Here is a 25,541-nt window from a genome sequence, read left to right on the forward strand (position 1 = left end):
ATTTACTGACTACATTAATAGCAAAGCCACTGCTTTCTGCGGCTCACGACTGTACCCGGCTGGCTGCACCCCATTCCTCTGCTGCTGCCTCTCCCAGGGGAGCGGGGAGTGGGGGGCGGGGGAGGGGTTGGTGGTGCAGAGATACACTCTGGAAAGCCCACCCTCTCCCAGAGACCCCAGGGCCACAATGTGAAAGTCACGGCCTTTGCCCTCATACTCCCTGACCCAAGCGGGGGCCTGCTTCTCTTGTTCTGGTTCTTCAAAAGAGCAGGAGCACGCGACACCCCGCATCCCCAGGGGGATCTGCTATTTGGGGGACTCTTGGAAGCCTCCCTTTCTTCATAGCTCCTGTGAAGTGCTGAGTGCTGGCTGCATTTTAGTGGGTAAACGGAGACTGTGACTCGTGGTGGTGGCCGGTGAAGGTGAGGCTGGAAGCCAAGATCTGTCATTCCATCAGCTCCATCTCTTCTCTCCGCCAGGCCACCTGTCTAGGTGACACCCTCCCACTCGTGGCCTGATCAACCCAGGTTGGATAGTGATATGTTTTCACAACTTCCACTCCTGTGTTGAATCAAAGCCTTTATCTCCCGGCTTTTTCTGCCTCATTCACATACCTGCCCAGAATTTGCTGGAAACTCGGGCCCTAGAGCCTTTCCTTCACTCTCAGTAGCCTGTCCCAGGGCAGACCTAAGTCCAGCCTTAGCCAGAGGACCACATCCCTCCACCACTCACACCTGGGCAGGTCTGGAGAGCAAGGCCAGCTGTGGGCTCCTGCAGGGTGGTGTCACCAGGCTGCCTGGCACTGTCTGCTTCACCAAGTGCCCTCAGGCCCCATGAGGCAGAGCTGAGCCCCGGCCTTGGGGCCTGGCAGCAACCGAAGCCCAGATGGGTCCCATCAGGGTGCAGCATGTGGACCCATGGAATCGAGCACCCAGCTCCACTCTGACTGACGTGTGGTGGCTGCTGTTCTGGACACCCCCCAAGGAGCAGGGGCAGCTGAGTCCTGCCTGAAAGAACCTGAAGTCCAGAGTCAAGAGGACCTAGGTCTGAGGCCAGCTCTGCCAATCGTCATGTGACCTTGACCGTAACTCCAAGCCACGCTGAGGTTCTGTGTCCTCAGCTGTAAAATGGGGTGCAGAAATGCCTGCGCTGTCTACCTTCAGGACATTGCCAACTGAAGCAAGGCATGTGAATCAGCTTTCTAAACACCACGGTGCTATAAAATGAAAGTTATAAATTAGTGGGGGCGGGGGGCAGGTTCAGGGCTGGCCTGAGCTGGGGGAGGGGGCAGTGGTTCTAGTGGCCTAGACATTCATTTCCAGAGCTGGAGCCCTGTCACCAGGACCCAGGAGACATGGGGTGGGTTCCTGGGCTCTGCTGGTATCACTAGGACTCTGTCACCACCTCGTGGACACGGACTGCAGGTGCCTCTACTGGGCGGGCAGGTCTGGAAAGAGACTGGGAAAGCACATCCCCTTGTAAGCAACTTCGGTTCTTTTGGGGCACCCTATGCTATCCCGGGTCTGAGGTAGGGCTTCCCAGGTGGTGCTAGTAGTGAAGAACCCGCCTGCCAATGCAGGAAATACAAGAGACGCGGGTTCGATCCCTGGGTTGGGAAGAACCCCTGGAGAAGGGCATGGCAACCCACTCCAGTGTTCTTGCCTGGAGAATCCCCATGGACAGAGGAGCCTGGTGGGCTACAGTCCATGGACCAGGTCAGGCTTCATAAGGGGAGAAAGTGGTCCAGAAAGGAAATGCTAAACTACTTGGGAGATGGTGCACTTGGATTTTCCAGAAGTTTGCCGGAGTCAGCATTTCTACCTTTTTCTCCCAGCTGAGCAACTGGCTTTGTCAAATCCAGCCCCTCTCATCCCCAAAGGCTGCCCTCACCAGCCCACACCCCAGGGATCCACGCGGCCTCATCTGACACAGGGAAGATCAGCCTCGAGGGGATCCAGCCCCTCAAAAGCTTCGCTGCTGGAGAGAAGCAGGCAGGCCAGGGGCTGCACCGGAGCTCAGAGGCCCCCAGCTCCAAGCGCAAGGGCCTGAGAGGCGACAGCAAAGGGCAGGGGCGGCAGGACCAACTCTTACTTCTGAGACCCTTCAGAGAGTCTCGGAGAGCCGTCGTGGAAGGTTGCTAAGGGCAATTCCTGCCTCTCAATAGAACTGCCCTTCTCATAGAGCGGGTTGATCTGTGCCTGTCCCCAGACCCTCCACAGCCCCTCTCTGGCTGCTTAACACCTGAGTTCTCTGGGAGGTAGTGGACTCCCCTTGGACATTTGGGTCTGCAGGGTATTTGATTGGAAGTGATCTTAGGTTGGGTCATTTTGTCTCTCTTCTCGACTCTTGGCACCTCTGACCGTCTCAAACGGATTCAACTGCATGGTCTAGAAGACCCTTCCTGACGCTAAACTTCTGAGATTCTATGACTCTTGCCAACTATGAAGATCCTCAGAGCAGAGGATACCTCCGGCCCCACCTCACCTGTTAGCACGTGTTTCTCCCTCCACCTGGATTGGGTGAGCCTCTGTTTAGAGCAAGCGTCTAGTGACACCAGGTGGTAAGAAGGGGGAAATGAATGTTTGATGGTTGGTCTGATGGGCAGAGAAAGGAACAGGGAAGGGAGGAAGTCAAAATGAGGGGAGCAGGAACAGGGTGGGGGTTGGACCATGCAAGTTAGATTTGACTGATACCCACCTTATTCTCAGAAATCTCTTGCCATTTAGCATTCCTCCTTAACACCAGTTGTCCCAAGTGGCTGCACTTGACCTTTCCCTTAACTCCCCAGAGCACAGCTGAGACCAGCCTGTAACATTTAAATTAGATTTCTCTCAAGTCTCAAGGACAACAACAGAAAATAAGCACCAAGAACAACATAACATTAGCCCAGCTCTCTGCCTGCCTGCCTTCATGAGACCATGCCATCTTTAATCCCTAGGACCAAGAAACCCAATAAAGTGAGACCCAGAGAGAGGAGTCTAATGGATTATGTGTCCATCCTACTGAAGGTCAGCCCCTCCTCCTGGGCTCTGGGTCTCATCCTCCCTATTTTTTCCAAACCCTTTGCTTTTGTCCTTTTCTCTCTGCTGCACCCATTTCCCCCCTTTAACCAGATTATTCCTATAAGCATTACAAATATCTGCTATTTTATCAAAACTTCCACTGACCCAAAGTCCCTTTTTAGTTACCACCCAAATCCTCCTCCTTTGAACAGCAAAATTCTAGAGAGAATTTTGCCTATACACATTGCCTTCTGTCATTTTTTTTACAACCTTTTCTGACCTGGGTTTTATCTCAATTTTACTTCATTGAAATTGTCTTGTCAAGGTCATCAGTGGCTTCCAAGAGACTAAGGCTACTTTGCTGTCTTCATCTTGCTTGATCTCTCAGCGGCTTTCTACGTCTCTGACTCCTTTTGGAAATACTTACTCTCCTGGCTTTAGCCTCTACCCCACAGTCCGCTGCTTCTCAATCTCATTGGCTGACTCCTTCATCTTCCTCTCCTGGAATTTTGGATATTATACTAGACTATCTCTTCCTGCTCCCCTGACCCTCTTACCTTAACTATCGACTTTCCCCTGTGGCCACTTCTGTCACTTTTATACTTGCTAATGACTCCCAAATCTCTCTCTCTTGTCTTTATTTTTCCACTGAGTTCCAGACTCAGTTACTTAATTGACACAAATATTTTAATATCAAACAGGCATCTCAAACTTACCATGTCCTTATCAGAAAGCCTGTCCGTACACATCCATGCCTGTTTCTTCCACTGGGTATATATTAAATAAGATAACACTAGCTGCAATAACAAGTAGATCTAAAACACACGATGCCTCCAATATGTCTTCATGTGCTCGGTCAGTCATATCTGACTCTTTGTGGCCCCATGGACTGTAGACTGCTAGGCTCCTCTGCCCATGGAATTTTCCAGGCAAGAATTCTGGAGTAGGGTGTGGTTTCCTACTCCAGGGGCCTCCAATATAAGTTTGTTTCTCACTCCTTTAGCTATCTGAAGGCAGGTGATTGTGGTTGGCAGGTGGCTCTTCTCTACAATCCTGTGGTTCTGCCATCCTTGGAGGTCTTGTCATCATCTTCATCTTTAGAAGAAGGGAAGGCAGAGTCTGAAGGGAGTTTTCCTGCTTTTTAAACACCTTGGCCCAGTAATGATATGTATCTTTCCTACCTTCATTCCATTGGATTGTATTCTGTCACATGGCTACATCTAAGGGCAAGGGAAACAGGAAAATGCCTTTCAGCTACGTTCAGAGGGAGGAGAGTGAGTTTTGGTGAAAAGCTAGAGATTCCTTTTGCAATTGCCCTTCTAGTCTCTTTACACTCTTCTCCCCACACGTAAAACATTCCCAAAGAGAAATAACCCCAAATTCTATCCTATCATTGTACCCATTTCAAAATGTGGGGTCTCTGCTTGATGTTCAGTCTTCACCATCAGCTCTGTGAACTAAAAGCGAGTTACGTGTATCCCACCCACATCCACGGGTACATGACTAAAATAAATGACAACTGCCCATGCTATGCAATAATTGGTTTTCTCCCCTTCTTGGTTTAAATTAAGGTTATAGTTCCCCTGCAGTTAGGTGTGGCCAGATGACTGATGTCTAACGATCGTGTGGGTAGGAGTTATTTGTATTACTGTCAGGAAGAGGATTTTAAAGGCAGTATCCCCTGTTGAAGTTTCCTAAAGCTCTCATGACACATCACCACAACTAACCAAGAGAAACTAGTTTTCCCACAGTTGTGGAGGAAAGAAATCCAAGACCAAGGTGTCAGATGGCCACATTCCCTCTTAAGACTCCAGGAAAGAATTTTTTTTTTTTTTTTTTTTTTGTCTATTGTAGCTCCTGAGGCTCCTGACATTCCCTGGCTTATGGCGGCATCCCTGACTCATCTGTACATGACCTCTTCCCCATGTGTGTCTGTTTAGTTTCTGTCTCTTTTAAGGACACTCTCATTGGATTTGGAAAGTGAAAGTCACTCAGTCATGTCCAACTCTTTGTGACCCCACGGACTATACAGTCCATGGAATTCTCCAGGCCAGAATACTGGAGTGGGTTGCCATTCCCTTCTCTAGGGGATCGTCCCAACCCAGGGATGAAACCCAGGTCTCCTGCATTGCAGGTGGATTCTTTACCAGCTGAGCCACCAAGGAAGCCCAAGAATACTGGAGTGGGTAGCCTATTCCTTCTCCAGGAGATCTTCCTGACCCAGGAATCAAACTGGTGTCTCCTGCATTACAGGGGGATTCTTTCCCAGCTGAGCTACCACCCCAAATCCAATATAAACTCATCACCATCCTTATCTTAACCACATTTAAGACCGCATTTCCAACTAAAGTCATATGCTGAGGTTACAGTGAACATGAATTTTGGGAAGAAACCATCTAATCCCCTACAGCCCACTTTATAATAAAAATCCCCTTCTGCAATGGAAGGCAAGGGGCTCATCCAAGTCTCAAGACCGCAGAGATGGTGGAGGCCCTGTACGCAGGTACCTGTGAAGGACCCCGGCCCCAGCAGTGGGGGATGTTCTGAATCTCTAGTCTGGGAGGGGTTGCCTTGTCCGATGTTCTCAGAAAGCCCTGGCTCCAGCCTCTGAGGAATCATTTCTTGACTGTCACCTGTCCTGGCCCATCTCAAGTGGTCCTGGGAGGTGGGCCTCCCTTAGGACAGCACCGCTTTCACCACCAGCACCAGCAGTACAAGGTCAGGGGTACTGAGTGTGATTTTAAGGTCTAAACTTCCAAGGCCTTTATTAGGCTAGGTTCATGGATTTTTTTGGCAATTCGGTTTCTTGAAAAACAACCTTTAGATCTATTTGCTTCTAGTCCATTCCTCGTGCTGGTAGACACACCTAAACTTCTTTCCTACACATAGTTGTCAAAACTGCTTTTATCGCTGGTATTGTTATTGCTATTAGTAGTTATTTTTCTTCCTCAAATCCAAGCCTCCCTGTGAACTTCCTGGTAGCTACCTGAGAGAGCTAGCTTGGGTGGAATCATAACGCTCTTAATTTGATGTTTGCCACGAAGCCGAATCCCTTTGTAAGAGAATTTTAAATAATGAACCTTTATTGCTTGAGGCCTTCTTCAGTCTTATTTCCTGTAATTACACAGGGCATAGAAACAGCTTACCTACATCCCAAAACACACAAATATCTAGATACACCCTGTTTTCTTGTATTTCTTCTTGGAAAGTTGTCAATAATCATATTTTGCTGTAAACACTAGAGAACAAACACTAACATACATTCTGGTCCTTCCCCCAGAGTTTCTCTTGGAGCTGTAGACTCAATACATATTTGTTGTGTTTTTCACGTTGTCAGGCAAGCGTTTTCCTAATTGTATTTTTTCTGCCTACCTTGGGACTCCATCTGTCTAGCCAGCCATCCCTCTCTCCTTGTTGGCCGTTGTCTATTTCCCTGTCCCGTCTTTCCCACTATCCTTTGCCAGTGTTCCCTGCCTCACTGCCTTCCATCTCTTCCCAGACAGGGGAGGCTTTTGTTTACGCTGGTCCCTCTGTCTAAGCCTTTGCCAGGCTGCCTCCTGCACATATAACTGAGGTCTCAGCTCAGACATGGCTTCTTGGTGGCGTTGTCCCTGACCATCCCATTCAAGTGTGTTTCTTCACAGCATTTACCACCATCCAATATTATCTTCTTTATTTGCTTACTCATCATGGTCCAGGCCCCACTCTTCTTGAGAATGGGCTATGTGAAAACCAGGATCCTGTTGGCTGTGTTTGCTGCTGCTGCTGGTGTTAAGAACTGGGCTTGCTACATGGCTGTTATGATGACAAATGCCCATATTAATATACCATATGTGCCAGACACTGGTTTAGTTTTTTATTGAAAATGTTTTTAATAAAAAATTTCAATATACACACAAGTAGAATAATATGATGCACCTCACAAAGCCCATCACACAGATTCAGCCTTATCAAGAAAACCCTTGCTTTATCTATCCTTCTTTCTTTCCTTCCTTCATTTCTCTTTCCTTCTCTTTGCTTCTGTTGAAATATTCCATAGAATCCCAGGCATTATGTCCCTCCTCCCCCATTCCACTGTATCCTTCATTTTTTAAAAAGTTAATTTTTCTTATAGAATTTCAATGCCATTCATACACCTCAAAATTTAGAAATGATTTCTTAGTATCATCGCTCAGTCCCTATTCATATTCCCTTGATTGCCTCAAAAATAGCTTTTTTAATGTTGACCTGTTTGAACTAGGAACCAGGCTAGGTCCACACATTGCATCCATTTGTTATTTCTCCTAAATCTCTTTCTCCCTATCTCCCATACCGCTGACTTGTTGAAGAAAGTGGTTATTATTATGAACTTTTCAGCTATGAGATGACAAGGGCTGGAAATGGGGCTGGGTAATAGGGATGAAAAGAAGGAAATGTTCTAAAGAGACCATGTTAATAGGGTCATCTGGCTGACCCTGACTTGGGTCCATAGAGTGAAGACATCACTGCCCACTTGGAAGCACTCAGGAGCTATGAGAACAACACTCGCCTTGCTCCCCCTTAGAGGGTCCCTGATGTGACAGATGAATGGAACCCTCAGATCACCTAATTGAATCTCTTGTTTTAGTCCCTTGCTCAGCCTCTCCCAGTTGGACAGAACATCTGTGCAATCCTCCCACTTCTTTACAAAATTCCCTCTTTATCTTGCAGCCTCTGAAGCTTGTTGGGAAAAGGGTCAGTCCCCACACACTGTACTTACTGTGGTTCTCACACCAACTGCTCCAAAACTCATGGAGTTTCTACTGCTTCTGTAAAATTATACTCAAATATCTGATTACCTATCCCAGGCCATTGGAATGAGAACCTGTGGCCATGGTATCTAGGAATATGTGTTTTAAAACCACTTTCTGGATGACCATGATGTAATTAATTTATAGACCTGGATCAGAAACTTTATAGAATATGCCAATTATGTGAGTCCTAAGATGGAATCCGTAAGGCAATTTCTGCCAGCAAAGTCACAATTCCTCTGGGGTCAATCATCTCCCACATTTTTGTTAAAAAATGAAATGAAATTTTTCATTTAAATTTTGATCATCTATGTCAATATTTGGCTCAGATGGTAAAGAATCTGTCTGCAATGCAGGAGACTGGGTTCAATCTCTGGTTCAGGAAGATCCCCTGGAGAAGGAAATGACCACCCACTCCAGTATTCTTGCCTGAAGAATTCCATGGCAGACTACAGTCCATGGGGTTGCAAAAAGTCAGATACAACTGAGCAACTAACATACATTATATACTGTACTACCATATTAAATATAAAACACACTAAAGTAAAAAAGAATTTTTTAAGATTTAGCAAGTAAATAGAAGTTCTGATATTTGCTTCTCAAAGCCCAGTGGTTTTTTTTTTTTTTTTTTTTTTGATGCCTGTTCATCTGTGAACTACTGCTCTGGGATATTTTCAGCCAATTTTTATTTGCCCCGAGTCTTCCTCCAAGGGGCCCATTTGATGAGCTTCCAGATATCATTGAAAAGCTCCTCTTTTCTATAACAGTCCTTGACATAACCTTGAATCCTGCTTGGAAAGAAGTGTATCTGGTTCACCTTGGTCAATTTCTTTGTTTTTCCTCTACTGTTCAACCATGAAAACTTTCCTGAGCAGACAAAAAAATTATGTCAGCTCTCCAGGTTTAATTGGACCCAAATCTTCCATTCCTCCTGTCACCTCTTGGATCTGAGGGGGCTCAGGACACGAAAATTTCCTGATGGATGTACCTAAACCTAAAGAAGGAGAAAAGGTGATTAAAGGTCTAGAAGAAAAAGAAGGTACATTGGGGTAAGGAAGACTAGAATTTGCCATTTCTAGAGCTCCTCCTTCCTTCCTGTGGATCTAAGATTCTATCAGTATCATTTTCCATTAGCCTGAAAATCTTCCTTCAGCATTTCTTACACTACAGGTTTATTGGTAACAAATCCTCTCAGCTTTCATTTATATGAAAATACCTTTATTTCACCCTCATTGTTGAAGGATATTTTTGCTGGAAATGGAATTCTGTGTTGACAATTATTTTATTTGTTTGTTTCGGGCTTTAAGGACATTATCCTTTATCTCCTGACCTCCACTATTTCTGATAAGAACTCAGCCATTTATTGTGTCCTTGTTCTCCTGTGTGTAACATGTCATTTTCCTTTGGATGATTTCACAATTTGCACAAGTCTAACTATGATATTTCTATTTCATTTAACCAAGATGGTGGTTCAGTTACTAAGTTGTATCTGGCTCTTTTGCAACGCCATGGACTATAGTCTGCCAGGCTAGAAGAATTGATGCTTTTGAACTGTGGTACTGGAGAAGACTCTTAAGAGTCCCTTGGACAGCAAGGTGATCAAACCAGTCAATCCTAAAGGACATCCACCCTGAATATTCATTGGAAAGGCTGATGCTGAAGCTCCAATACTTTGGCCCTCCCATGCGAAGACTCAGCTCATTGGAAAAGACCCTGATGCTGGGAAAGATTGAGGGCAAGAGGAGAAGAGGGCAACAGAGGATGAAATGGTTGAATGGCATCACTGACTCAATGGACATGAGTTTGAGCAAACTCTGGGAGATGGTGAAGGACAGGGAAGCCTGGCAGGCTGCAGTTCATGGGGTTGCAAAGAGTCAGACATGACTTAGCAACTAAAGAAGGAAGCAAGCAAGCAACTATGATCTGCCTTGTTGTGACTTGGGAGTTTGCTGAACTTTTGGATCTGTAGGTTGATATGTTACATCAAATTTAGGGAAGTTTTATCATTTTTATTCTTATATCTTTTCCTATCCCTCCCTCTTTTCCTTCAGGGATTCTAATTATGTAAATGTTAGCTTTATATTTTCCAACAGGTTATTGAGGCTCTGTTCATTTTGTTTCAACCTTTTTTTTTCTCTCTTTTCTTTGAGTTGGGTCATTTTTACAGCTCCTTCTCCAAATTCAGGGCTCTTATTCCTGCCAAGTTCAATCTGCTGTTTAAACAATTCAGTGAATTCTTCACTTTAGATATTATATTTTCAGTTTAGAATTTGTTTTAAAAAGTCTTCTCTTTGAGATTCCTTGTTTGCTATTCATCAAGACTGTGTTTTCCTTTATCTCCTTGAATAAATTTATTACTGTTTTGCTGAAAGTTTCACTTTCGTTTTAGCCTTGAAGGATTCATTAACAAAAGAAACTAGTCAGTACACACATAAATAATTTCCATTTTTTTATAGAAGATTACCTGACTCTGTTTCAATATATAGCCATTAAAAGAAAAGAAATAGAAACAATAGAGAGAAGTAACAGTGGATACATCACCAAATTGGGCCAAGCTAAATCCAGACTTAACAGTGGGCTGCGTCCCAGTTGGGAAAGTGTTCCCGGGCAGTACTTCCACCTCATGACTCAGACTTCAAATTGCAGTTTTGGGGATCCAGCTTATAATCCCAAGCCACAGAGTGGTATCATCATCAGTTCATGTGCAAAAATGCAACTCTGGTTTTACTTTGACCATTTTACAATGCTGTTTGTTTCACCTTGTAAGTTATAGGGTTTAGTTAGACCCCGGGGGTTGGCCAGACCCTTAGGGGCTCAAGAATTCCAAGACACACTCCTTTTAGTCTCGTCTAAAGTGCGGCCTGACTTGCTGTGCTTGCAGGCAGGCAAGGAATCTGAACAGTATCCAGGCAGATCAGAAGCAGATCAGAGGCTTCTGAAGCCTGAACAAGACTTCCTCCATTTTAATTTCCCTAACAATTATAACTGCTTTAAAATGTCCTGGTCTGCTAATTTCAATTGCTAGACCATTTCAGAGTCTGTTTCCATTGATAGCGTTGAGTTTTATGGATAACATTTTTCTGCTTTTTGGTGATTCACCATCTGGTGATTTTTTATTGTAGGCTAGATTTTGTGGGTAATCAATCAGAAGGAGCCTGGATTATGTTGTTCGCCTTTAAAGAGTGTTGTGTTTTGTTTTGACGGGTAACTAATTTATCAGAGGTTTTCCTTGACCCTGTCAAGGCTTGGTTTTAGGCTTTGTTAGGGTGCATCTAAAGTAGTCTTTATTCCAGGGCATAATCCTTCTTCCCAAAGCATAACTTTCTGGTGTCTCAACTGGATGCTGAGATAGTACATCCTGTAACAAGAAGACCTCTCCACTCTGGCTGGAACACGGGCTCCCAGCACTGTGTGACTGATCTGAGTGAGAGCAGTGAGTGGTCCTGAAGAGAGATCTTAGTTCCCTGCCCAGGAACTGGACCAGGGTAGCCTGGATGAAAACCAAGAATCCTAGCCACTAGACCACAAGGGGCTAGAGACTAGAATCAAAGTGACCCTGGCTGTCACCCCTGTTTGAAAAAAAGAATGTTTCAAAGAGGCAAAAACTGTAAAAACAGGTACAGAATTTATTATTAGAGGGCCCAGCACAATGTATGGGAGAGCATGCAGAAAGACAGTTTAGTTAAGTTGGAAACAGGGCAGAGACACACACCCAGAGAGAAAGGGTATGGGCATCCTCTGTAATGAGGAGAGGCGTAGTAAGTCAGAAGCTAGGCAGAGATACACATCTGGAGAGAAAGGGTAAGGGTGTCCTCTCTAATGAGGAGTATAATAAAGAGGTAATGTAAATCTCTTATATAAGTGATTTACACTTATATAAGACAATCTTTCCAGGTCTTTGCTTCCCTTTGGCTAATTATCTTGTTTCTTTCTTCACATCTGACTGCCCCTTGGACACTCCACAAGATATGTGCGCAACTTTTTTCTAAGGTGGGTCTCACCACAGAGGCCTGTGAGTGCATAGCCACACTTATTATGGGGTGGGCCCCTCCCGTTTTGACCACCAAGATGCCTTCCTACTCATGTGTAGACAGGAAAGTCTTTCTTGACCTCAGGAGAAGGCACCTTATCTCTTTGCTTTAGCAGAGCTCAGCTTTCGCGGCTAGCTTTGTCCTTGGAGTGTCTGGGTGAGAATAAAGCTTGAGTTCTACTCCACTTGATAAACAACAGCCATCTGGCCCAGGGGCCCGTCTCTCTCCTACATCATGACCTCTAGTATTTTCATTCAGCTCTCAACTCCATAGCAGCCAGGTTGTTACCGTCTCAGCCTGTGCATGGGCAGCCCAGTTCTTGACCAAAACTGACAGGGAACCCCTGTTATGGGTGAAATTGTGTTTCCCGCAAAAGATACACTGAAATCTTAGCCCCTAATACTTTAAAATGTGACTTATCTCCAAATAAGTTTTGGAGATGAGATTTTCACAGAGGTGGTTGTTGTTGTTCAGCTGCTAAGTCATGTCTTTCCAGCCCTATGGATTGCAGCTTGCCAGGCCTCCCTGTCCCTCACTGTCTCCTGGAGTGCGCCCAAGTTCATGTCCTTTGACTTGGTGATGCTATCCAATCATTTCACCCTTCATAAAGGTAATTAAGCTAAAAGGAGCTCATCAGAGTGGGTCCTAATCCAACAGAACTAGTGCCCCTTATGAAAAAGGATATTGGAGGCTTCCTTGTTGGAGCAGTGGTAAAGAATCCACTTGTCAATGTGGGGGACATGGGTTTGATCCCTGGTCTGGGAAGATCCCACATGCCTTCGAGCAACGGAGCCTGTGTGCCGCAGCTGTTGAGTCCGTGCTCTAGAGCCCGTGTTCCGCAACAAGAGAAGGCACAACAAGTGAGAAGCCTGGGCACAGCAGCTGGAGAGAAGCCCCCCTCACCACAGCCAGAGAAAACGCCACAGAGCAACGAAGACCCAGCACAGACAAAAATCAACCAGTCAATAAAATAGTTTTCAAAAAGGATATCAGACAGAGAGACATGTGCACAGTGCGAAAGCCACATGAAGGATGAAGGAAGAGATCAAAGAAGAGAGCTTGAAGCCAATGGATGTCAAAGAGTGACCAGTGGGAGGCATGAGGGATTCTCCCTCACAACTCTCAGAAGCCACCAACCCTGATGACACCTTGATTTCAGGCTTCCAGCCTCCAGAATTATGAGAGGATGAATTTCTGTTATTTAAGCCATCCAGTTAGTGGTCCTTTGTTAAGGCAGCCCCAGCAAATGCATATGTGCCCACACAGAATTTGGGGCCCCCTTTATGTGACTCCCTCCCCACTGGCCCCTAGCCCCACAAGTTCCATTTGCTCCAGCAGCTCCAAACTCTGCTCTTGGCTTCTTCAGCTCAGCAGGACACCTAGACTCTTCCTGGTTCCCACTCCTTTGTGCTGCAGTCAGGACATTTGTCCCCAGGCAGAAGCTCGTGAGAGCTGGGCTCACTTTATGTGTTTTCCTTCTCTGAGGAATTGCAGTTGTGCACTGCCTGTGGTCCAATGCCTGAAAACAGTTGTGTCATTTTGCCTAGTTTCGTAGCTGTTTATGGTGAAAGGCAGCTCCAATATTTGTTACTGGCCAGAAGTGAAATTTCTGTTCTAAGTTCTTTGAATCTATTCATTTAATCTTCTCAACAACTCTGTGGGAGTAAGTTACTGTCCTCATGAGTTCTAGATTTAAAAAAAAGAGAGAGGCAAAAAGAGAAAAGATTAAATAACTTGTCCAAGAGTATGTCTTATAACTGGTGGAGCTAGATTCTCAATCTAGGCAGTTCAGCTGCCAGCCCTTAAACATCAGCCTATTACCTCACATAATAGGTGCTCAGTGAGTGCACCTATTTTGAATAAGTGAATAGATAGCTGTTTCTTCTACCTTTTATCCATTTGCCTTCTGTTCCACCTGTTTAGGAAAATTCCAACATTACATAAGCCCAGTATCTTCACTTTTCCTGGAACCAGACTTGTAAGAATGCTGCGGGGGGTGGGGGTGGGGGGACATACTTCTGGGAAGAATAGACTTTTCTGAAGTCTATTATCCAGTTACCCAAGGCTTTGAAAATACCTAACAATTCTATGTGTCCCTAGTGTTTGCCCTCCATTTTCTGTTTATTTTCACCTCCAATTTCAAACATCTGTACCTCTGTACTTGTTATTTTCAAGAAAAACACAATTTCCAGCCATGAACTCAGTCTCTTACTCATTCCTATCAATCTGACTTGTATTGGCACCCATTCTTGCCTTTTCCTCTACTGTCAAAATATTTAGTGTTTCTCTGCCTGTCTAAGGCTTATCCACTTTTAGCTGCTGCCCTACATCTTTCTTCCCCTTCACAGCCAAGCTTTGGAAGTGTTGTTTACACCCTCTGTCTACATTTCCTCATCTTCCTTTCACCCAGTTCAATCTGGTGGCTGTACGTATAACTTCATTCATTTATTAATGTCAGCTTTTATTTTTATCAGTTTCACTCTTTTGCTTTCTTTAAATGTGTTTAATCTTTTCTCATTCCTTGATTTGAATGCTTCATTCATTATTTGTTCTGTTTATTAATATGAATACTTAGGATCACGAAATTTCCCATTTTATCTGTGTCTTATACTTATGTGCAGAATTCCTTCTTAAATAGTTTTTTTTTTCCTATAGAGTTTAAAATTTTTGTTTTGGTTTTCTCATTGATCCAAAAGTGTTTATCAAAAAATTAAAAAAAATTTTTTAAATAATTTTATTTATTTGTTTTTGGATGTGCTGGATCTTTGTTGCTGTGTGGGCTTTTCTCTAATGGTGGCGAGCTGGGGCTACTCTCTAGTTGCAGTGCATGGGCTTCTCTTATTGTGGACCATGGGCTCTAGGGAGCTGGGGGGTTCAGTAGTTGTGACCCACCCCCAGCCCTAGAGTGTGCGGGCTCAATAGCTATGGCACACGAGCTTGGTTGCGCCAGAGAATTATAAAATTTCCCCAAAGTAGAAATAATATAAAGTAATATACTCTTTTCAAAACGCCATAATATAGATACCACCAATTATAAAACCAGAAAACAAGAGACTCTACCACACAGAAGGATCTACATTTTCCGGGGCTTCCCTGGTGGTTCAGTGGTAAAGACTCTGCCTGCCAATGTAGGGGACACAGGAGGATGCTACATGCCTTGGAGTAATTAAGCCTGCGCGCCCCAACTACTAAGCCCACACAGATGTGACGGCTTCACAGCGCAGAACATCCTGAGGAGCAGAAGAGTGATTTCCCTTGCTTCTGAGTGGGCAATGGAAACGGGGCAGAGAGAGAGAGATGTACAGGCATGGAGGTTGGGAAAAGATGTTGCAACCCTTGTTAATCAGTGAGCTGGGACCAGATTATGCAACAAGATCTCATTTGATGCCAACAGCATGGACGAAAAAAAGTGCCAGCTCCCATGCCTGGCACCAAGTATGTTCCCCACCCCCACCCCTGGTAAAGGAAGGCTACATAATTGAGATATAATGTCTACCACCCATTTGGATGGGTTTCGAGAAGAAATTTAGTTCAGTCATAGAACAATTTTGTACACTTGTCCCACAACATCTATAGCTCCTGCTGAGATCTCTCTGTGAGTTCTAGAACTTTATCCAGGTTAGATTAGATTTTTCAGTTTCAAGTTGAGTATGCTCAAAATAAAACCCATCTCCTCACATCATCTTACCCTCTTCACTTCCCAACTAAAACCTACTCTTCTTCTCGTCTTCCCTGTTTTACTAAATACTATCAATGTTTATTCAATTGTCTAGGACAGAAACCAGGGTGCTGTGTGTGTGTGTGGGGGGGGTGCAGTTCAGGAAACACTAAAAATTAAAAGCTAACTAAGACATCTCATCCAGGGCTTCCTTAGTGGCTCAGAAGGTGAAGAATTTGCCTGCAGTGTAAGACCTGGGTTCGATCCCTGCGTTGGGAAGATCCCCTGGAGGAGGTCATGGCAACCCACTCCAGTATTCCTGCCTGGAGAATCCCCATGGACAGAGAGCAGCCTGGCAGGCTACAGTCTATGGGATCACAAAGAGTTGGACATGACTGAGCGACCAAGCAAAGACATCTCACCCTAGGATCACTCATCTATACTGGGGCTTCGCTGGAGATTGCGTTTAAAAATTAGGCGTGCTTTTTAAAATAGTTTGAAAAATCATTGTAGAAGAGGATGCAATAAATGGAGCAAAAGAGACTAATACTTCCAAACAAGCCAAAGCCACTGAAAAGCCTGGGGGCTGGGGAAGGGAACTGGAGAGGTGAATGGCCAAAGGGAGGCAGGTTCAGTAAACATCCTTTGTTGGCTGCTCTGGTCTTCATCCCAGTGTTTGTTCTGAGGGCTGCGGGGAGGACAAAGTCTGAGCCTCATGAAGAAGGGCTCAGCTAATCTCAGGGAATCAGACTGCCTGCTGCTCCTTCCTGGACAAAACTCACTGCTCTCCATGGCTCATCAGGAACCCAAGGGGCCTGATGTCTACGAGGAGAATTTTGAGCCCACATGCTACCTGGACTATTACAGGATGAACCAGGATCCCATTGGTGATGAAGTCCTCCATTTCCTGCTAAAACACTACAACGCCACTTTTAAACCAGGTGCTGGTCTTCCTCAGCCCTGGGGGAGGTTTGTGGGAGGAAGGGTGGTCATGCAAATTTTAAATCAGATGCTGGTTTTCTTTCATTGTAGGGCAGTCTTCGAGTGGGAGTGGGAAAGGATGGCCAGACCATTAATAGCAACTTGGGATCTTTGGAGGGTGTGGCTCTGCCCTACAGGAAGATTTTAGTTTTTAAAAAAAATTATTTATATATTATTTATTTTTGGCTGCACTGGTTCTTCCTTGTGGCATGTGGGCTCCCTCTAATTGCAAGGAGCTGGGGCTACTCTTCAATGAGGTGCACAGTCTTCTCACTGCGGTGGCTACTCTTGTTGCAGAGCATGGGGTCTAGGCACGTGGGCTCAGCAGTTGCAGCTCGAGAGTTTAGATGCCCCACAGCATGTGGAATCTTCCCCGGTCATAGATTGAACCCGTGTCCCCTGCATTGACAGGTGCATTCTTAACAACTGGACTACCAAAGAAGTTAGGAAGAGTTTAGATACACTTGAGGTATGGTACACGGTGGCATCCTCTCAAAGTTTCTGAGGTCAGATTTTCTCTTCCCATAAAGCCTGAGAGCTGTGGTCTTTGATGATCCTGAGTAGGCCTGTCTTCTCCCTATCCCTTGCAAGGGAAACCTGAAGGGCATCTGAAAGTGTAGGGAAACTTTTTCTCGTTTGGGGTGGGCTTTGCCCTTCTGCCTGATCACCACTGTGGCCCATGCAAACATTCTGGGTGGTTGGCTCTCAGATTTGCACTGCCTCCCCTCACCACCACCCCAGGGAAGTGTAGTGCTAGGCTGGCTGGACCACTAAAATCAAATACTGGTATCTTTTCGTCATTCACATGAAAAGAAAACATAACTCAGTAGCCAGAATTTCTCCAATTAAAATTTTATGCCATCAAATTTTCTTAAGCCTTTGATGCCTACTTCAATTTATTTGCTACTGTACCCTACAGATAAAACAACATACAGATAAACAAATGTAGCAGCAGATTAGCTGGCTAATCTCAGCAGTCAGTCAGGACCAGCTAATTTTCTCTCCTCTTGGCCTTGTTGTTTATCTTGGAAGCCCCTTGTGTGCATGCTCAGTTGCTCAGTCAGGTCCAACTCTGTGCGACCCCATGGACTGTAGCCCACCAGGCTCCTCTGTCCATGGGATTCGCCAGGCAAGAATACTGGAGTGGGTTGCCATGCCCTTCTCCAGGGCATTTTTCTGATCCAGGGATCAAATCCACATCTCTTATATCTATCTGTATTGGCAGGTGGGTTTGTTTTTTGATTTTTTTTTACCACTAGTGCCACCTGGTAGCCCCTTGCCAAAGTCCAAACACTACTGATATTTTATGTCAACCAGTCTCTTGTGGATGGAAAGAAACAAAACAGGAAGGGGAAGCCAAGGGGTCTTCACAGATCCTGTTTTCTCCTTTTAGTCCCCAGACTGCCAAGCAAGTTTCTGGGAATACAGTTGGTACTCAATAAATGTTTGCTGATTGATCTTTGGAATGTTATGGATGGTCTCAGTGGGGCCATAGGGCATATCAACAAAAAACTCTTGGAACAGGGAAACCAGTATACTCCAAAATTGAATCAGATTTCTCCTTTGGACACTTTTTAAATATTTTGTTAATTTATTTATTTCATTACCATATGTGGAATGAATGTGGCATCCCACATTGGAGTTTCAGCTTCAGCATCAGTCCTTTGTTATACACTTGAAACTAACACAACATTGTAAATTAACTATACCTCAATTTTTAAAAAGTAAAAAAGAAATCATAGTTTTAAGCAGAATAAGAAGCTAATGTACAACTTCAGCCGTCTTAGTTGCGGAGAGCAGGGGTACTCTAATTGTTGTGTGTGGACCTCTCTTGTTGTGGAGCCCAGGCTCTAGGGCACAGAGGCTTGATAGTTGCGGCTAGCGGGCTTAGCTGGCCCATAATATGTGAAATCTTCTGGGACCAGGGATCAAACTGTATCCCCTGCATTGGCAGATAGATTCTTAACTACTGGACCACCAGGGACGTCCTGGACACTTTACAGTGGTAAACTGGTGGGTGAAATGTCAAAGCTGGTTCTTTAACACCCTACCCTCAAACAAGCTCCCTTGCTTCTAACACTCCCCTCCTGCAAAAACTCTCCATTCTCAGTGCGCTGGAGCTCTTAGCGCAGCAAAGTTCCCAGTCCTGGAGTTTACATGCCCAGATGGTCAACTCCCTGTAGCCTCTCCCAATGGAGCAAGAGGAGTGGACCTTTTTGGGAAGTGTGGACCTTGGAGCCCTACCCAGGTACCAGTGATTCAGAAAGAATATTCCTATTCTAAAACAGGTGGGCTGGAAGAAAAACTCTTGATTGACATTGGCTCTGGGCCCACCATCTACCAGTTCCTCTCTGCCTGTGAGTCTTTCCAAGAGATCATCGCCACTGACTACACAGACAAGAACCTCCAGGAGCTGGAGAAGTGGCTGAAGAAGATGCCAGGGGCGTTTGACTGGTCTCCAGTGGTGAAATACGTGTGTGAGCTTGAGGGGAACAGGTAAGGGTGTTGTTGCTTGTTGTCAGATCTGCATTATCTTCACTTTGCTCCTAACCAAGAATTTCCCATGGAGTTCGTGTACAAATGGCAAGGCAGATGGAGACTAAGCAGGAAGGAAGTCAGTGGAACCCCAAGAAAAAAGGAGGAAGAGTGAGATATGAATCCTATAAAGACCAAAAGAGGGAACAGGAAGAGCCAGCTAGAGACAAACCTGGAGCCAGGAAGAAACATCACCAAGCTCCACAAGGAAGCCAAGGTCTGAGCCCAAGTAGGAGAACCCTCTCGGCTGCCTGCTTTCTGATTGGCTGGTTTGTTCCAGTTACAACCTCCAGGGAGCTCTAAACTTGTGGAATCTTTTTGTGGATCCCAGAAGATAAGGGTTAGAATTAAGACAATCTTGCATGGCAAGTGGAACAGAATTTACTTACCTTGTGTATTTTCATTTAATTTCAAGTCACCAGGAAGGTCCACCATAGTCCTTCCACTCCGAAAATATCACCCTCCCTAGTTAAGACGGTTGAAGTTGTACATTAGTTTCTTATTCCTTTGGCTTAAAACTATGATTTCTTTTTTACTTTTTAAACATTGAGGTATAGTTAATGTACAGTGTTGTGTTAGTTTCAAGTATATAACAAAGGACTGATGCTGAAGCTAAAACTCCAATACTTTGGCCACCCCATGCAAAGAGCCAACTCATTGGAAAAGACCCTGATGCTGGGAAAGATTGAAGGCAGAAGGAGAGGGGGCAACAGAGGATAAGATGATTGGATGGCATCACCAACTCAACAGACATGAGTTTGAGTAAACTCCGGGAGATAGTGAAGGACAGGGAGGCCTGGCGTGCAGCAGTTCATGAGGTCACAAAGAGTCAGACACGACTTAGTGACTGAACAAAAATATGATTCCACACACATATACTTATATGTATATACATATATATATATATATATATATATATATATATATATATTCTTTTTCAGATTCTTTTCTATTATGGGTTATTTAGGTTATTAAAAGATACTGAGTATAATTCCCTGTGCTCTAAGTAGGTCCTTGTTGTTTACCTATTTTATGTACAGTAGAGTGTATATGTTAAGACTACATTTTTTAAAAAATAGAGAGCTAGAAAGAGTAGGCCTTTAAGTGCTAGTACTTATTGATACAGCAGAATGCACGTGGCCCACATGCTGAGAACAGGTACAGGTAAGAAGGGGATGTGTGAGTCGAGGAGGTTGAATGGAGTGGCCAGGGGCCCCCAAACAGTGTCCCCCAGGCTCACACTGTAGTTTTGCTCTGCTGATTCCAGGCAGACGTTCTGTTTCTGGGGGCACTTGCCGGCTCATGTGAGATACGGGCTAGCAGAGAGAGAACGCGCTAACCGCCAGGGGCGCAAGGCCGGAAGGGGGCCACCCGTGACCCCAGGGTGGGCAGGCGCTGGGCTTCGCTTTGTCCCCAGCCGGTCTCTCTATGGGACTCTTGTTTTCTCATCTGTAGAACTGGCAGCCTGCTGCTCTGGGAGCCCGGCCGCCAGGCAGAGAATGGCCGGGAGTGGCGGGAGTGGTCCACGTGATGAGCATGACCCAGCCGGCCTCTCTTTCTTCCCTCCCGTCCAGAGACAAGTGGGCCGAGAAGGAGGAGCGCGTAAGGAGAGCCATCACGCGGGTACTCAAGTGTGACGTCCTGAAAGAGAGGCCCCTGGAGCCCGCGGTCCTGCCGCCAGCTGACGGCCTCATCTCCTCCCTGTGTCTCGAGTCTGCCTGCCCCACCCCGCAGGCCTGCCTGGGATGCCCTGCGCCACCTCAGGACCCTGCTCCGGCCCAGGGGCCATCTGGTGCTGAGCGGGAGCTTCGAGACCACCTTCTTCATGGTGGGGGATAAGAGGTTCCCGGCTCTGCCCCTGAACGAGAAATTCCTGCGGGAGGCCCTGCAGGAGGCCGGCTTCATCATCAAGAAGCTGGAGAAGGTCGCTCGGGCCGCTGAGACCCACTTGGATAACCGCAGTGACTACACAGGGCTGTTCTTCCTGGTGGCCCAGAGAGGGGACTAGAGGAGCGGCTTGGAGGAGTTGGGGGGGGGGGGGGGCTTGGGGCCATCCCTCTGCCACCTCTTTCCTCACCATTTCGCCAGCTTCACTTCTAACACTTGCTGGCAAATGATCGCCAGGTCAATCGGGATGCTTCTCCCAGAGAGGTTTATAATGTATTCCACTAATGGCCCTGGGCTGGGAAAAAGAACTGGACCAGAGAAATAAAGCTGTGTCTCCTTCCTTCTGAGGGCTCCTTCAGGGTTGCATGGAATGAAGTGGGACGGTCCCTTCCTGCTCTCCGATTTTAAGCAATTCGGACTGCACGCCTTATGAGCTCACTCTCCACCTCCGTCCCCATGCCTGCTAATCCTGCAGCCCTGCCCCTTGAAATGGAAAGGACACACATGGATTTTGATCCTTGGCTCTCTGATTCACTTGCTCTTGTGACTTTAGGTGGGCACCTAATATCTCAGAACCTCAGTTTCCCCATCTCTGAAATGGAAAGCATCACACCTCTCCCCAGAGATTCTGTGACACGCAAAAGGTATAACGTGAATACTTTTGGTAAATAACCATGTGAGCAAGCTTGTGTGTTTTTCAAGCTTGGCGGACCTTGTAGAGACCTTGTCACAGGATGTGATAAGATGGCATAAGGAGTTCTAAAGAGAGCTGGAGAAGTTGTTTTCCTTCGCTGTCCATTGAATCCCACCTAACCCCATCTGGGGCAGGGATGGGACACATGGGAAAGACTTTTTGAGGGAAGTAGGGAGCAAATCGGTGAAAAGGTGACCAAGAGTAAGTCAAGTGAAGGAGTCAGGGTGAAGGGCAGGAACTTCTGGTACAGGTACTGAGACCCAGAGGAGAGACAACATACTGTGCTGGGTGAACTTCAAGAAAAACTGAAGACAGGGACTTCCCTGGTGGTCCAGTGGCTAAGACGACTCTGCACTCCCAAAGCAGAGGGTCTGGGTTCGATCCCTGGTTAGGGAACGAGATCCCACATGCCCCACCTGAAGATCCTGCATGTTGCAATGAAGATTTAAGATCCCACATCCTGCAACTAAGACCTCGGGCAGCCAAATTAATTAATTAATTAAAAAAAGAAAAATTGAAAACACTTGGGTCCCAAGATGGGGCTCTGTCCCTTGAGGGACTGCTAATACACATGGTATGGTAGAACAGGCCAGTGCTCAGAGTGGGGGAAGGAGTGTCAAATCAGTGACGATGGGTGGCATTTGAGGTGGGCAAGCAAGCAATTTAGTCATTCAACAAATATTTGTTGAGTGCCTGCGTCCAGCTGGACACCGTGTAAAGTGTCAGAACCTTTGCCTGGGGCTGGTCCTCGCACTAAGCATGGTTGCAGCATCGAAGCCCTTGATCACGTTCTACCCCATGTGTGTGTATCTGGGGTATATTTTTTGTGTATGTGGGCATGTGCACACGTGTGTGTGTGCATGTATGTGTTTGTGTGCCAACCATGGTAGTAGAGATGGGCCACATCTATCCATGGAACCACCACAAGAGTGGTCAGTGAGGTTGACTCCCAGAGGCTAGTCAAGACTAGCTCCCAGGACTTGCCGGCAAGTCGACGGACCCAGAGGCTGAGTGCTAACACCCCATGCAGGGTGAGCTCCAAGTATCCACTGGAGCGTGCGGCCTGAAAGCTGAGCTGGGCTGGGAAAGCATCAGGCAAAGAGCAGGTGGGTGTGCATACGGGGCAAGTGTCTGGGATGGGTGTTCTCGGCAGGACTGAGGTGCCCAGTCTCTGCCTCCCTGTAGGAAGTGTGGACATGTACCTGGGCAACATTCTTCTGGGGCCCTGGTGTTAGTTAACATGAGCTGTCACATCAGGACTGCTGGCTTCTTGACACGACCATCAGGTTACTATGTAGCTTCATGGGCTGCCTGTGAGTGGGCATTTGAGTGGCTTCATGACTTCCCTGGTGGCTCATATGGTCAAGAATCTGTCTACAAAACAGGAGACCTGGTTCCATCCCTGGGTCAGGAAGATCCCCTGAAGAAGGGAATGGCATCCCACTCCTGAATTCTTGCATGGAGAATTCCATGGACGGAGGAATCAGGTGGGCTACAGTCCATGGGGTGGCTAAGAGTCAAACATGACTGAGTGACTAATGCTTTTTACTTAATGTGTGTGAGACATGACTAGTGACAGGGGAGGGTTTACAATTCGCTGAGACAACAGGCTTCACACTTCTGTTAAGCACCCACTGAGCTGACACAGGGCCCTAGGACAAGGCAGCATTAACTGGGAAGAGGAACAGTGATGAGAAGCAGAGATGAAGGAAGGATTAGTTCCTGCTTTGGAACCAAGGAAGGTTTCAGGAGGAAGTGCAGACAAGATGCATTATAAAGGAGCATGATGTTGGAAAGGCATTTCCCCTGGAGGAAACAATCCTGTTACAAAACCTGGCCTTGGGAAGATGCTGGGTGAATGATGTGATGTTTGTGCTGCCTACAGGATGGGCTCTCTAGCGGAGAGCAGAGGGAGGCAAAGCCAGGAGGGCAGTTCCGGGCCTTGGGCTCTGTGAGTCTCTCCAGGGGTAATCAGAGTTCATCAATAAATATTTATTTAGCATCTGCCATCTGCCAGGCACTGAGAGTGTGAAAACAAATTTGATACAATTCTTGCCCTTGTGGGGCTCACAGACAGTTATGACCCCATTACAGGAGGTGAAGGCACAGAGAAGGAAATGCCCAGTTTAGGGGAGACCAGGGAAGCATCACGAAGAGGTAATGTTTATTTTTAAAAACTATTTTTATGGTCGTCCAGTGACGAAGACTCTGTGCTCCCAATTCAGGAGGCTCGGGCTCGATCCCTGGTCAGGGAACTAGATCCCACATGCTGCAACTTAGACCCAACACAGCCAAATAAATAAATAAATATTTTAAAAAATGTATTGGAGTATAGTTGCTTTACAATGTTGTGTTAGTTTCTGCTACATGGCAAAGTGAGTCAGCTACATGTATACACGCGTGCATGCTAAGTTGCTTCAGATGTGTCCGACTCTTTGCAACCCTATAGGCTGTAGCCTGCCAGGCTTCTCTGTCTGTGGGATTCTCCAGGGGAAAATATTGGAGTAGGTTGCTATTTTCTCTTCCACGGGATCTTCCCGACCCAGGGATCGAACCGGCAGTTCTTACATCTCCTGCATTGACAAGTGAGTTCTTTACCACTAGCGCCACCTGGGAAGCCACCAGGAAATGAACATGAAAGAGGAAGTCTGTCAGTCGTGTCCGACTCTTTGCAACCCCATGGACTATACAGTCCAAGGGATTCTCCAGGCCAGAATTCTGGAGTGGCTAGCCTTTTCCTTCTCCGGGGGATCTTCCCAACCCAGGAATTGAACCAGGATCTCCTGCATTGCAGGCAGATTCTTTACCAGCTGAGCTCTCAGGGAAGCCCATACGTATACATATAGCCCCAATTTTTTGGATTTCCTTCCCATTTAGGTCACCACAGAGCACTGAGTTGGGTTCCCCGAGCTACACAGCAGGTTCTCATTAGTTATCTATTTTACATATAGTATCAATAGTGCATATATGTCAATCCCAGTTTCCCAATTCATCCTACCCTCCCCACCTTCCCCCTTGGGGTCCATATGTTTGTCCCAAAGAGGCAATGTTTAAACTGAGCCTTGGACTAACCATAAGTACCAGGTTGCCAGGCAGACAGTGAAGTAGAAGGGGCAGTGGGCTGGGGTGTTGAACGCGTTTCAGGAGGAGGAGGCAGCTCGTCCCTGATGGGAACTGTGGGCGGACATCAGGCATCTTGGGGGAACCTTGATCAGGAAATGCATGCAGCGTGGCTGCGTGGCTGCTCCCTGCTGGGCCTGTTCTGTATCTAGGGATGCAGTGATTGAGTCCAACAAGGCCCTGCCCTCAATCTCCTTGCAGAGAGGGGTGGGGAAGTGAAAGTGAAGTCTCTCAGTTGTGTTCGACTCTTTGTGACCCCGTGGACTGCAGCCTACTGGGCTCCTCCAGGCAAGAATACTGGAGTGGGTTGCCATTTCCTTCTCCAGCGGAGCTTCCCATCCCAGGGATTGAACCCGGGTCACCCGCATTGCAGGCAGACGCTTTACCCTCTGAGCAACCAGGGAGGCAGGCAACAAAAGAGTGGGCCAAAACAGCGGTGTGAGAAGCCCCGAGAAGGAAATAAACAGGGTGATGCTTGGAGAGTAACTGGGGCAGAGGGTGTTGGGGGGGGGGACAGGGCAGGTGGTCCTGCTGAATGGGAGCCCCTGGGTGGGGGGTGCCCTTGGGGAGAAGGAGGCAGGGGACCAGTCCCAGCCCAGCTTCGGATGGTTTCCCTTGTCCTTCACTCTGTGGACACAAGGGGGCAGCCGAGACTTGAGCTTGGCAGGCAGCAGGGCCAGTGGGGCTGGAGGACTCTTATTTCACTCTTGCTTGTCCACCGCTCGGGCATTGTCTGAGCCTGCTCTCCCGTCCAACCTGACTGCTGAATGGGGGAATCAGGAAGAGGAGGCCGCTCCCAAGACAGAGCACCCTGACTTTCACTACCTTCACTTAACCATATATGATTATGATGGCCCTCCCCCT

General features: G+C 46.5%; 1 pseudogene; it reads left to right on the top strand.

Moving 5' to 3' along the window:
- Positions 1-16,250: 16,250 nt before the first annotated feature.
- On the top strand, positions 16,251-20,984 carry LOC133064718 (nicotinamide N-methyltransferase-like; annotated as a pseudogene).
- Positions 20,985-25,541: the final 4,557 nt, after the last annotated feature.

The sequence above is a fragment of the Dama dama genome, chromosome 1, assembly GCF_033118175.1.
Source record: "Dama dama isolate Ldn47 chromosome 1, ASM3311817v1, whole genome shotgun sequence".
Classification (NCBI taxonomy): domain Eukaryota; kingdom Metazoa; phylum Chordata; class Mammalia; order Artiodactyla; family Cervidae; genus Dama; species Dama dama.